The sequence below is a fragment of the Octopus bimaculoides genome, chromosome 10 (assembly GCF_046866305.1).
Source record: "Octopus bimaculoides isolate indiv1 chromosome 10, ASM4686630v1, whole genome shotgun sequence".
In the NCBI taxonomy this organism is placed as follows: Eukaryota; Metazoa; Mollusca; class Cephalopoda; order Octopoda; family Octopodidae; genus Octopus; species Octopus bimaculoides.
Window position 1 is genome coordinate 60,420,706 of NC_142937.1, and position 13,799 is coordinate 60,434,504.

General features: G+C 34.3%; 1 protein-coding gene across 1 annotated transcript in view; it reads left to right on the forward strand.

Moving 5' to 3' along the window:
- The first annotated feature begins 10,347 nt into the window (after positions 1-10,347).
- Positions 10,348-13,799, forward strand: part of LOC106880027 (solute carrier organic anion transporter family member 5A1) — a 162,699-nt gene continuing 159,247 nt past the window's right edge. Inside the window, exon 1 of the mRNA XM_014929828.3 lies at positions 10,348-11,019. The gene's annotated coding sequence lies outside the window, so the exon portion shown is untranslated. The remainder of the gene's footprint in view (positions 11,020-13,799) is intronic.

A 13,799-nucleotide genomic window follows, 5' to 3' on the forward strand; every position in this document is an offset into this window, starting at 1 on the left:
TTCATAAACTCACCTGTTAAATACTATGTCAAAATCCCCCACTTTAACTCTCATGGCGGTATACTTGTTACTGAGCCCATTAACTTATCAGTTAATAGGTTCATACCCAAACCATTAGTTATTAGGCATGTGCCTAGATCCTCTACCCGAAACCCTAAATCCAGTGCTTTTTATAGGGAAAGGATGAGTGCCGGAGGTCAAAGGAAGACACTGCCAACTCTGTCGGTGATAGGACTGCCAGTGTTTTTAATGAAGGCAGTGACGGCGATAAACACAATGACTTGAGCCACACCCCGCATGGACGCGAAAATAGGTTCTGTAATAATTAATGCGCCTCTTCCTGTCCGTGTGTAATAAACAGCATTATTAATCAATGTGTAGTTTCTGCAAATCAAACTGAATTATTTACATACGTACTTCTTTCAATAATTTAAAGTCATGGTTACATAATCACAATAAAGCATTTAGGTTCGAAGCTAATGCTGGTAGCACATATTTATTTTAAATAATTTGGAAATTAAAGAAGGATTTGGTAGACTACGATATTAAACGGTCAGTCATTCAACGTGCAAAACACTTCAACGAATGTAACAATAAATGTTCACTACGAGTTGCAGAGATTATGACAATTAAGAACAGTAAAAATAGCATAATCAAGAGATTTGATGGTAACAAAGTGCAAATACTGTTTACGCAATACCTTCGTCCGTTACAGACCCTAATTTCCATTAGAAAATACTAGTTACTGCCTGTTAATGTGTAGTAAATGATAATTTCTAAAGGTACTTCACTTGCCCTCACCTCTAGGATATTACTATATCTATTTAGCGTTATTTAGTGCAATAATATTTTCCCTAGTAGACTCCTCACCTCGTTTTATTAACGTGTATACGAACCATTCGAATCTACATTACCTTTCCATGTTGCTACTACCTGGTGGTTAAACATAGTTACCTTCCCATATATCTCGTTCCTGATCGCTTTTTTCGTCAGTTACTTTCTCATTCCACAGAGTGTCATGTTATTTCTTGTCAATTTATATACCTTTAATCTTCACACATTTATATGCCCATGTAGGTGAGTGTACCTTTATAATTTTTCCTTCTTTTCACACCGGTTCATCGTTGCATAAGACTTGTTTCCCGTTTTACCATAATCCATACAATATATATATGATGTGCTTTCCTGTTTTTTTTTTCTGGCTATACTTCAAACGATCTTTACATGTACATATATGTAGATGTAGATCTTTTTGTAGGTAGTGGGTAGCGATTTTCTTCACTACTTCAGGGAATGACGACCCTGCTTGACACGAGTCCCGGGCTCAGCTGGCTCCGGCTGACAGTACCCGGTATGAGTCCTTATCCAGGGTTACGGAAAGTAGACAACCTTCAAAGAAATCCGGAGTGGAGCCCTGTAGGAGGTTTAGTGTTCGACTCGACACTTCCGACAGCTCCTGCAACCAAGCTGGTGCCAAACGTAATGCTCTGCACTCCTTTGGACTACGTCAGCAAGATCGAGAGAGGAATCCTGACGATTGGGCTACCCAGGATTTCCTTACATCTAGCCCAGGCCTGCTCAAAACTGGAGAGGACATGAAATGTAAAAACCAGACTGGATGCGCAACTCCATTGTCTCCCGAAACAAAAGGATGCCAACAATGTCTTTTTTTGTGTGTATATACTTATACTCTGTAACAACAATTTAACCTTTGTTATCTTGTAACATTTCATTTTTTTTATGGCTTAATTTTTTCTGTCATTACATTCAATAATCCTTTAGCGTACGTTCGTGTATATTTACGGAAGTAATCAAGAATATAATTTTATACTAGCATTGTACGGATACATTCCTTCGTAAATATTTACATCGAAGTGTGTATATTTTTGTGAGTATATGTGTGTGTAGCAAGTATATCTATATTGATAATATTATTTCAGTAGTATGCTACGAATGTGAAAATGTGCTGGAACAATTTTAATTATTTTAAATAAAGAACGTCGTTCAATCCATTTTCTACTATTTATCTATTTATATAAACTCTACGGATACTATGTAATTCTTGATGTATATCCTGTAGTAAGAGCATTTCCACTGTATGATGACATCAGATAGCCAATAAGTGTAGACGAGCTTTGCATAGCGTACTACAAGGCTTTTACTTGAATCTTATTTAACTTTTTATATATCGCTGTATATGTGTATGTGTGTTATGTATGTGTGTATGAATGTATGTGTATGTGTATGATCTCCTTGAAACCACACTATCTCTCTGTGGTAATCTGTACGTAGGGCACGTGATTGGCTCTTTACCGATCCCATTTTTTTCCTTTTTTTTTTGCATAATTCCCTACAGCAAATAATTTCCAACAAGATAGCCAAATGTCTCCGATCAGAAAGGACACCTGATAGCCATGTAACATTTATAATGTTGCATAATATACACCCAGTGCTCCTTATGAAACAGATGTAGTGCTTAACTACTTCTTCCATTCTCTTCATTTACAGACTTAGTTATTGCATATCAAGCAACATTTGATGCTTTCGAACTGGAGTTGTATAACATTTGTCATCTTATAGTACATAATCTTCTACCTAATCCCGATATTGGACGAAGTATATTTAATGAATTGGTTAATGAACTTTCTAAACATGTCTTGTTTATGCTAGATTCTTGCCAACTGCTTATACCATAATCGATCGATCCTACTACAGTATTATGTGTATATATATATATTCTTTCATTCTTTTGTTTGTTTCAGCCATGTAACTGCGGTCATGCACAATCGTGGTTTTGCTGATTTCCTCAGGCTGGAGTTTTTTACATCACCACTCCTGCATGTGCCTTCCTTTGTCCCAGTTGTTGGCCCATTTGATGTATGAGGAAGTTTGATTCCACTGCTCTCATATCACACACACACACACACACACACACACACACACACACACACACACCGCACGCGCACATATGTTTCAGTGTGTGTGTGTGTGTGTGTGTGTTTGTGTTGTTTGTCCTCCACCACAGCTTCACACCCGGTATCGGTTTGTTTACGTAGCGGTCCGGTAAGAGACCGATGGAATAAGTACCAGGTAAAAAAAAACGAAAACAAACAAGCAGGCGCAGGAGTGGCTGTGTGGTAAGTAGCCTGCTTACCAACCACATGGTTCTGGGTTCAGTCCCACTGCGTGGCACCTTGGGCAAGTGTCTTCTACTATAGCCAGGGGCCGACCAAAGCCTTGTGAGTGAATTTGGTAGACGGAAACTGAAAGAAGCCCGTCGTATATATGTATATGTATATATGTGTGTGTTTGTTTGTTTGTTTGTTTGTCTATGTTTGTCCCTCCAGCATCGTTTGACAACCGATGCTGGTGTGTTTACGTCCCCGTAACTTAGCGGTTCGGCAAAAAAGAGACCGATAGAATAAGTTCTAGGCTTACAAAGAATAAGTCCTGGGGTCAATTTGCTCAACTAAAGGCGGTGCTCCAGCATGGCTGCAGTCAAATGACTGAAACAAGTAAAAGAGTAAAAGTGTAAAGCACTAAGATCGATTCGTTCGACTAAAACCCCTTCAAGACGGTGCCCCAGCATGGCCGCAGTCCAATGACTGAAACAAGTAGAAAAAGATAAGCATATTCTGGACGCAACAACTTTAAAACTACAATCCTAGTTTCTTGGAGTTTATTTATAGCAAATAATATTGTAAACAGAGGGAAATGAGGTTGCTACGCAGGAAGACAATGTTCCCCTACTTTTTCAGATCACGAAAGGGAGGGGGAGCTTAGTGCGCCTACCCTCTTTTTCCTAACCTCCGACATATAAACCTTTACGTACTCTTAGTTCCCAAAAACCCTGTTTCATCTCTGGTTGTATGTGTCACGTGTCAATGTCCTGAACGAGGCATCATTAGTTTCAAAAAAAAAAGAAAAGAAAAACAAAAAGATGTATATTGTTATGTTGATTCTTTCTCTCTACTGTACATACGTATGGATGGAGAGAGAGAGGATGGATTGAAGTGTGTATGTATGTATGTATGTGTATGTATGTATGTATGTATGTATGTATGTGTGTGTATGTATGTATGTGCGTACGGGTGTATGTATGTATGTTTTCTCCGGGTTTTAATTATTTAAATTCTTCTGAGAAAGGAGCCGATTTCTAAGATACAAAGTTCTGTATGTGCGCACACGCAAGTGTATGTATGTACTCACGCACACATACACACAAACATAAATGTACAGATATTTGACCATTGTTTTAGCCTTGAGAGCCATCAAAGTAATTTGTTGTTTATTATTTATCTATTTATATATGTTTACTTTTAAATTTCTTCTCGTTTCAGATTTGTGAACAATGGCGCTACAAAGATATCACACCCTTGCTTATGAATAAGTGAGAGAGGGGGGGGAGGAAAATTTAAAAAAAAGAAATGGAGAAGAGATCGCGTAAATGTTGTGCACAAGAGCCTTGAATATCAGTGCGTGTTTTTAATGAGTGAAAAAGGAATTACAAAGATAAATATAGATGTGTGTATGTGTGTGTGTGTGTGTGTGCTTAGGCGGGAGGAAGAGAACGACGATGACGTTAACGAGAAGGAAGAAGAAAGCAAGTGTATATTTGAGGCAACCTGAGTGTATTTATTATTCAAAGAGACAGAGGGGGAGGGAAAGAGAGAGAAGGAGGAAGTGGTTATCTCCACAACAATCAAAAACCATCACAGGCACTAAGGAGACAGAGGAAAGAAATGACTTTAAGACAAACCATAGTATCTAACAGACAGTACACAAAGAAAGATATTCAGATATTTAAAAAAAAAAAACAATTCATTGTTGCTTTTATTTATTTATTTATTTATTATTTTTTTGGCAAGCGTCTACGACAATAGAATTAGAAGTCACCCGTTGTGACTCAACTAAAAACAAAAACATGGTTCATTCAAATGTAATTTTTTTTTCTATTTCGATATTGAAGCAATAAAATTTCATTGGATTCTATTACAAAATAATAAAACAATTTCAATTCAATAAAAGCTGGAGGTTTTTTGGGTTTTTTTAAAGATGTTTTTTTGTCTTCTACGCGCAGGCATGGCTGTGTGCTAAGAAATTTACTTTCTCAATTTCATGGTTTCGGGTTCAGTCCTTCCGTGCGGCACTTTAGGCAAGTGTTTTTTCAAAGCTCTGTAAGTGGATTTGGTAGACGGAAACTTAAATAAACCAGTCGTGTGCGTGTCATTACGTTTGTGTTTATCCCCCGCCGCCACACAAACATTTGACAACCGATGCTGGTTTGTTTATATACCCGTAACTTAGTGGTTCGGCAAATTGACTGAGAAATCCAGTACCCAACTTAGAAAAATAAAAAAGTACAGGAGTCGATGGTGCTACAACATGGCTGCAGCCCATGGAGGGAAACAGTTAGAGATGAAAGATAATAGATATAACAAACGAACTAAAAATAGTTTTTGTCATTGTTTTTTTTTAAATTTATACACGAGAAGTAAAAATTCTATGGCAAGAAGATGTGTATAAAAAGATGTTTTTATACCCTGTCGGTAAATACATTTGCTAAGAGTATTTCTGAGAGTATATTTCAGTGAAGAAATTACTAACAATAAATCGAAACTGGATTTCAGAAATCAAGTTTTTTTTTTGTTTTTTTTTAATCCTTTGTTATAGCCACAATATCTGAAATTTTTTTGGTGGAGCAAGTCGATTTCAACGACTCCAAAGGGCAATTTGTACTTATTCTATCGACACCGAAAGGATTGAAGGCAAAGTCGAACTCGGGAATATTTGAACTCTGAACATAAAGACGGATAAAATATGTGTATATGTAATATGCTTTCTTTCTCTCTCTCTCTCTCTCTCACTTTCTCTCTTTCTCTCACTGACTCTCTCTCTCTCTCTCTCTCTCTCTCTCTCTCTCTCTCTCTCTCTCTCTATATATATATATATATATATATATATATATATATATATACACACACACATATATATACATATATATATATATACATACATATGTATATATATATATGTATACATATTGTTACACGTTCATAACACACACACCCACCCACACACACACACACATATATATATATATATTTATATAATAAAGAATAAATGGAACAAAACGCATATAATAAATAAGTTCCTTTAATTCCGACACATGTTTCGAAAATTACATGCATTATGTATGTATGTGTGTGTGTGTATATATATATATATATATACATGTGTATGTACATATATATATATATATATATATATATATATATATATATACATGTGTATGTACATACATATGTATGCATGCATATATATATATATATATACACACACATATATATATACATATATTTATATACATATATATACATACATATATGTATGTATATATATACATATACATATATATACATGCATATAGACATACATATATATATATACATGCGTATATATATATATACATATATATATATATACGTATATATATATATACATATATATATATGTACATACGTATATGTATATATATATATTCATATGTATATATATTCATATATATATATATATATATATATATATATATATATATATATATATATATATATATATATATATATATATATATATATATATATTCATAAGTATATATATATATATATATATATATATATATATATATATATACATATATATTCATATGTGTATATATATATACATGCATATATACATAGGGATATGTATATATCTATATATATATACATATACTATATATATATATATATATATATAAATATATATAAATATCTATCTATCTCTCTCTCTCTCTCTCTCTCTCTCTCTCTCTCTATATATATATATATATATATATATATATATATATATATATATACACACATAAGAAATTCTTAATGTGTGTGTGTGTGTGTGTGTGTGCGTGTGTATGTATCTCACATATAACATCTTTGACGAAGATGTTGTTTATATAACATTCGAATTCACTTCCGCCCACTACTCTTTGAGAAGAAGCTGAAGCCTCATGTCCTATTTTCTAAGTCTTTCAGGGTCTTCCTCAGTTCATTATTCGATGAAAATCGGCCATATCTGTCATCGATCGCGGAAAACATCGATGTTTACCGAACGCAGTTGATGTTTTGTTTACTTACCCCCAAAATCTCAGAAGTAGTACTTTTATAAAAAAAGTATTTCGGAAGCCAGAAAGATTAAACGACGTATATTAATATATATATAATGACCTTTGACACAATAACTAGTTTCTTGACTGGTACAAAATAGGTGAAGTAAATATAGACTATTTGACAATTACTTTGTGTGTCTAGATAATTTTTTTTTTATTTCACGTGCATTTATTTATTTTTCCTACTGCTTAATCAGCACATGCTGCTGCCGCTGCGGTATCATATATAAACTTAAATCTTGCTCACATCTGTTAGTTTTCATACCGCTGTTTTCTTTACTGTGGAGAATTTGTTTGTATAGTTTTGAAGATCGCTGTTATAATAAAGAATTAGAAACAACTTTTAGTTAAGGGAACCGAGCGTTTCTCAGCAAAAATTTGTCTGTTGATTCTTTCAATCCGTTCATTCTTTATTTTTTATTTTTTATTTTTGAGTTCCAATGTCGTCCAAGCAATCTCGATATTCTAACATTGGATTCATTCATTATTAAAAAATTGCGAAAATATTATTGTCTATTAAAGAATCGTTGTTTCCGTAGTTTAACACCAGATTGGTCGTATTTGAACAGACATATCATAGACATCCCAGATATACCTCCTACCCCAACAATTTTCTATATCAGCGATTTCATTATGTGATGTGTCCTTAAGACAAAATTGATAAACCAAAATATATTGCTGGAAGTAAGGTGCAGATATTAGTCGTGAATTAAAATTCTTCTGAGAGTCAAATATCACTGAGGTTTCAAATGGACGAGAAGAGAAAATAATATATTTGGTATGAGAAACTGGCGGAAAATAAAATACGACGAAATGATTTGTCGTTCAGTTTCAACGTGTCTTGTATTTTGCGACAAAATGTGAGTGAACCAGACACAAGTTCTCTGCTGTAACATAGCTCTTCTAGATTATAGCTGAAATAGTAGCAAAGTGAAAACTTGCTACTGTCCTGTTGAGACATGGCAAAGTAGTAGTAGTAGTAATCCTTTCTACTGAAAGCACAAAGCCTTGAAATTATAGAGGAGGGGACTAGTCGATTACATCGACCGCAGTGTTTCACTGGTACTTAATTTATCGACCCAATGAAAGACAAAGCCGACCCCCGTAGAATTTGAACTCAGAACGTGAAGACGGGCGAAATGCCGTTAAGCATTCCGCCCGGCGTGCTAACGATTCTACCAGCTCGCCGCATTATTATTATTATTATTATTATTATTATTATTATTATTATTATTATTATTATTATTATTATAATAATAATAATAATAATAATAATAATAATAATAATAATAATAATAGTTTCAAATTTTTGGTTCAGTGCCAGCTACTTTAGAAGGAGTGAGTTAGTCGATTTCATCAACCTCCAATACTTGGCTGGTACTATATTTCATCGACCTTGATAGGACCGGGAACTCAGAACGTAAAGGGCCAGAAGAAATACCGAGAGGTATTTTTGTTTTTACAACACTAACATTTCTGCCACCCCACCACTCTTAATAAAGAAAAAATTCTTTTGAGTTACGCTTTATATAGTCAAAATGGCTGCCAAAACTTTGTTTTGTCATTGGATAATAAAACGAGTGGAAAAACAATGTGCGATTAAAACGTCACCTGTTGCATGACCGCCGCCGCAGATCACGACTCAAACGTTTACAGACAGGCCCATTCATTGTCTTGTCTGTCCGAGGAAGGTTGTGAAAGGGAAATTTTGGAATCAAAGGAACTATATATAAATTCACTATTATTAGGTTTGCGGCTTATAAAATTTAGAATTTTGCAGATAACTTTCATTCTGTTCACATGAGTTTTTAACCACTTGCAGATGTTCTTACACATATCCACGCAAAGAACGAATTATTTCGTTATCTAACGTATTTCTAAAGTTAACTTTGCATAATGCTATATCTACTCAATTACTTGAAATTTTATTACATTTTGAAATTTTATTAAAAATAACTGATTTTTTCGTTAAAAAAAAAAAGAAATCGAATTTATCAACTTAGAACAGACTACACATTTTAGGAAGGATGTATATATTTTCAGTTAAAATGGTAACAGTACTTTGCTGTGTATTGTCGAACCCGGAGGGATATCATCGAATTAAACCATGGCAGGATTTGAACTCAAAACGTAAAGGGACATAACTAACTGTTGTAAGGCAATTTTGGTCCGTTTTATTTGCCGTCTTTGCAGCTCTTAGTGCTAAATAATCCAAGCTAATTAAAATTAAAAAAAAAAAAAAACTTATAATTTTAAATTAATTGCTACTATATTGTCTTTTTGCAGTCACAATATATGCATATAGACATCATTAGCTAAATGTATCTTCATTTAATCATATTAGCTCTATGTTTTTGAAATCCAAGTTCGTATTTAGTTGGAGCGAAATCCTCTCCACTCAGTGTAATATTTATTCGCACGTATACGTAGGAACAGGTGTATAAGTACTCATGTATAAGGAACGGGAGATACTTTCTGTTTTTGTAATAATACAAATTATATTAAAAAGTGAGGGAAAACTACTCTACAGGCACCAGCTTAAAACGTTTTCTTACTTCCATACATATTTACTTTTAGATAGTTTATAGGTTTTCATCTGGCTCCTCCTGTGTACCATTGCTGTCAAATCTAGGAATTTTTATTTTTCTGTTGATATTGATAATAGCAATTGTACACATATAAAAAGAAATTGTCCATATTCAATTTCTTATGATTTGATTTATAATGAACCATACGGATTCAGTTTCTATGAAAGACTCCCTCATCTACATCATTCCATTATATGAATCTAATCTGTGTTTGTTTACACGTGTGTGTTAGCGCACACGCCAATCCATATGTGTGTTTTGTCATAGTGAAGCTATATTTATTTTACTAGAACAGCTTGTTTTTATTCTGGTAACTTGAAAGAGTGGAACAAACCTTCCTGTATACATTCAGACACGTTTCCCTCATCCTTCTACACACTCTCTTATACTCCCTTCACCGCTTTTCTCTATCTCAACCTTTCCCTCACTTCGCTACTTCCACTTGTACTCACGTCTATTCGTCCGCCAACCCATTCATTTCTTCATTAATCTTTCTTTCATTCTCCATCTTACAACAACATTTCATCATTCCTTTATTCCCTTACCTTACAGGCCACTAACGCTGCTTCTTTCATCGACACTACCTCGTTTATTACCACCACTGTTGCTCTCTTGCTTAGAGTAACGACCCCTCCTCCATCCTGCTGCACCTAACTTTATGGCAGAAGCGTCCACAGCTACCATCGCAACACCGTTGTCCCGAAGATTAGTCTAAAGGAATGGAATATTAATTAAATAACAACCTGCAGCTTTATACTTCTAGGACCTTTAATTCAATTTTTTAATTTGTTTGATTTTAACAGCATGTAAACAAACGTTCATATGTGAACTGGTACGCGTTTGCGCATCCGCACAAATACTCATGTAATAATAGACAAATTGATAGAGAGATAGGCGGATGGTTAACAATATAGGTGAAGATGCTTAAAGATCGCATATGAATAATGTCTCACTTTATATTGTCTAAGTAAAATGTATTCTCTCGTGCATATGCAGCTGTGGAGAACGCGAGGGCAAAATGTAAGGAGATAGAATACGCCAGATTTATTTATATTTATAAACAGTCGTGCACTGCTTAAAAAAATCAGCAACACATCTGTCACAAGAATGGATCCCTCCTGCCATCTGTCACAAACTCAGTACTGTGGTTTCTATCCTGTCAACTCTTATTCACTCATCAAAACGTCCTCTTTTAGCTCACCTAAGGATAATGTGCACCAAATAAAGGTAAGTGTATTCATATATATTTCTTTCTTCTAGAATTCGTCAGTGCATGTTTGATCCTTATAGCTTTTGGAGCTTGCTAGTTTTAAATGACTATTTTCACTAAATTGAGTTCAACAAGCTATCTTTTTCTTCTTACTTGAAGATGTTATTATTTTCAGTCTTTCTCTCATCTTTTTCCTTTCAAGTTATTTTTTTAATGACTGCATACTATTGCTTATTTGGTTTATTTTGTCTGACACGTATGTTATTTTCTTTCTTTTTTTTTTATACTATAAAATAGAAATTGTAAGACTGACAAATAATAATAATAATAATGATGATAATAAATAATAACAATAATGCTAGCAGTGAACTATATATTTGAAAGAGTATTAGCAGAAAAGTAGAATGAAAGAAACAGCAGTTGAAAAGAAAATTGTAAATTATACATATGTAGATCGCATGAAACGAGATAATACAACAGAAACATTAATGGTTTTGTACATTTATATTACAAGCTTTAATGTTTTCATTGTAAAGGGAACAAAAGCATCTTGATCGTCCGTCAATATGTATACCTGTTAAAATGTTTGAAGTCGTACATAAAACATGTTTGCCTGTGTTTATATACTGAAAAATCTAGCAGCCGACTTCTGCTAAGGTATGTTGATAGTCGCTCATCACGCTCGCTTTTGTTTATATACACTTAGAACATATTATATCAAATCAACACACACTGGCACACACATTACACGGTAACACACACACACATAAATACATACATAGACTCACACGTACCCCTCCCCAATGTGTGTGTGTGTGCACACGCACTTATATTCTATGGAGAGAAAAAATACGTTTTCCTGTTATATATGCAACCGAATTTTTAATACAAACACGCAGTGTGTATTTATGTATAGAAATACATGATGATTCATCCTGTATGCGCATATGTATCTGTGTATAGAAGCATAAAAATGAATAAATTACACTCTCTCACACACACACACAGAGGCAAACACTTATGGTGATTCATATGTACATGCGTGCACACATATAAATACAAACATACTTTCTAACCATAGGCATATTTCATATTGTATAATATTTCTAACGATAAGAACGGGAAAGCATTAACCATGGCTGAATTTTCATGAGCAAGTCAAAATCTTCTGTTTAAATGTATATTGTGTACGTTTTAATTTCGACTCAGACATGACTTCATTCTTCGACCTATAGGCGCGCGCGAACACACACACACACATCATATATTAATTTATTAGTGAAACTTATACACACATACACGTGTGCTTGTGCTGATTGTGCGTGTATGCGTGTCTGTATATATAAATATGTATGTATGTGGCAATATTTCGGTTGTGCATATATATATACACATAGACAGATAGACATACAGACATAAATGCACGCATACAACACACATATACATGTATGTATGTATGTATGTATGTATAGAGCAAGATAGCAATTTAAACTCCATCTAAGCGTTATTTAAGTATATATATATATATATATATATATATATATATATATATATATATATACACATTAAAAATTACATTATTTTAATTATAACCTATAGTTGAGATTAATTTCTATTAATTCCCTAAAGTAATTAGAAACAAATATTTATGCGATATGTTAAACGAATTACGCTGCTTATGAGATTACAGTATTGAAATATTTATTTTTAATAAATAAATTCATCATATATCTGGAGAGGCTGTTGTTGTACAGAAGGAACAAAATTTCTTCAGATTTGCTTAATTCTGAACAGTGGCATGTTCCGTTGATGTGGTTTTTAAAAGATTTTTAAACGCTTGTATGAACTTACAAGGTTGCGTTTGTCTCTCCCGTGATCCTTATCTTTCTGACCGTCGCTCTCTTTTCTTGTATGTATGCTTGTATGTATTTTGGTTGTTGCTTAACCTGAGATCAACTCCGATTTAGGGCGCCGATGATCAAAGGCATTCATATAAGGCCGAGAGAGAGAGACAAAGCATGATGATAATCTACATGGTGTTGTTGTTATTTAGCTCCTGGTCAGCTATGAGTGAGCAGACACCTGTGATACATAGAATCATTCCAGCTGTGACCATTACCATTCCGTATTTTTCCTTTGTGAAAGGAATCCAAGAAAACACTGTTCAGCGTGTCCATTTTCAAAGATTGTATGTAGGGCGTTTGCGGTATGAGGGAGATTTGACTGCAATTTCTAGCAGAACGCGCGACTTTGCAAAGGTTCCGTTATTGATTCGCAATCCACTTGGTCATTAACCTCGGTGTATGAATTCGATTTCTGTATGGACTCAGTACTCTCTCTCTCTCTCTCTCTCTCTCTCTCTCACACACACACACACACACACACACACACACACACACACACACACACACACACACACACACACACACAGTATGCACCTATGGAGTTCAGCTGTTGTTAATTATCTTCAGGCCAACCCTGTTTCAACAGATCTATGATCAACAGTATACCAACCATCATCATCCCGTCCTTTAGAGTTATGACCGACTTCATATATTACATAACATCCTTTCCCTCTAAGACGTTGTAAAATGTAAGACGAACAGCGTAGCACATTCTCTGCATACCAAGTTTGTCTCACGCGTTCAATTCTCATTTGCATTTAGTTCTCTTACTTCCATTAATACTTCAGGGGAAAGTAAAAACATTAGATCTCAATTTCTTCACCTCCTTGGTCACTACATATCAAATATATTTGCCCTTATCTTAATAATTCAGTGTGTGTGTGTACGCGTGC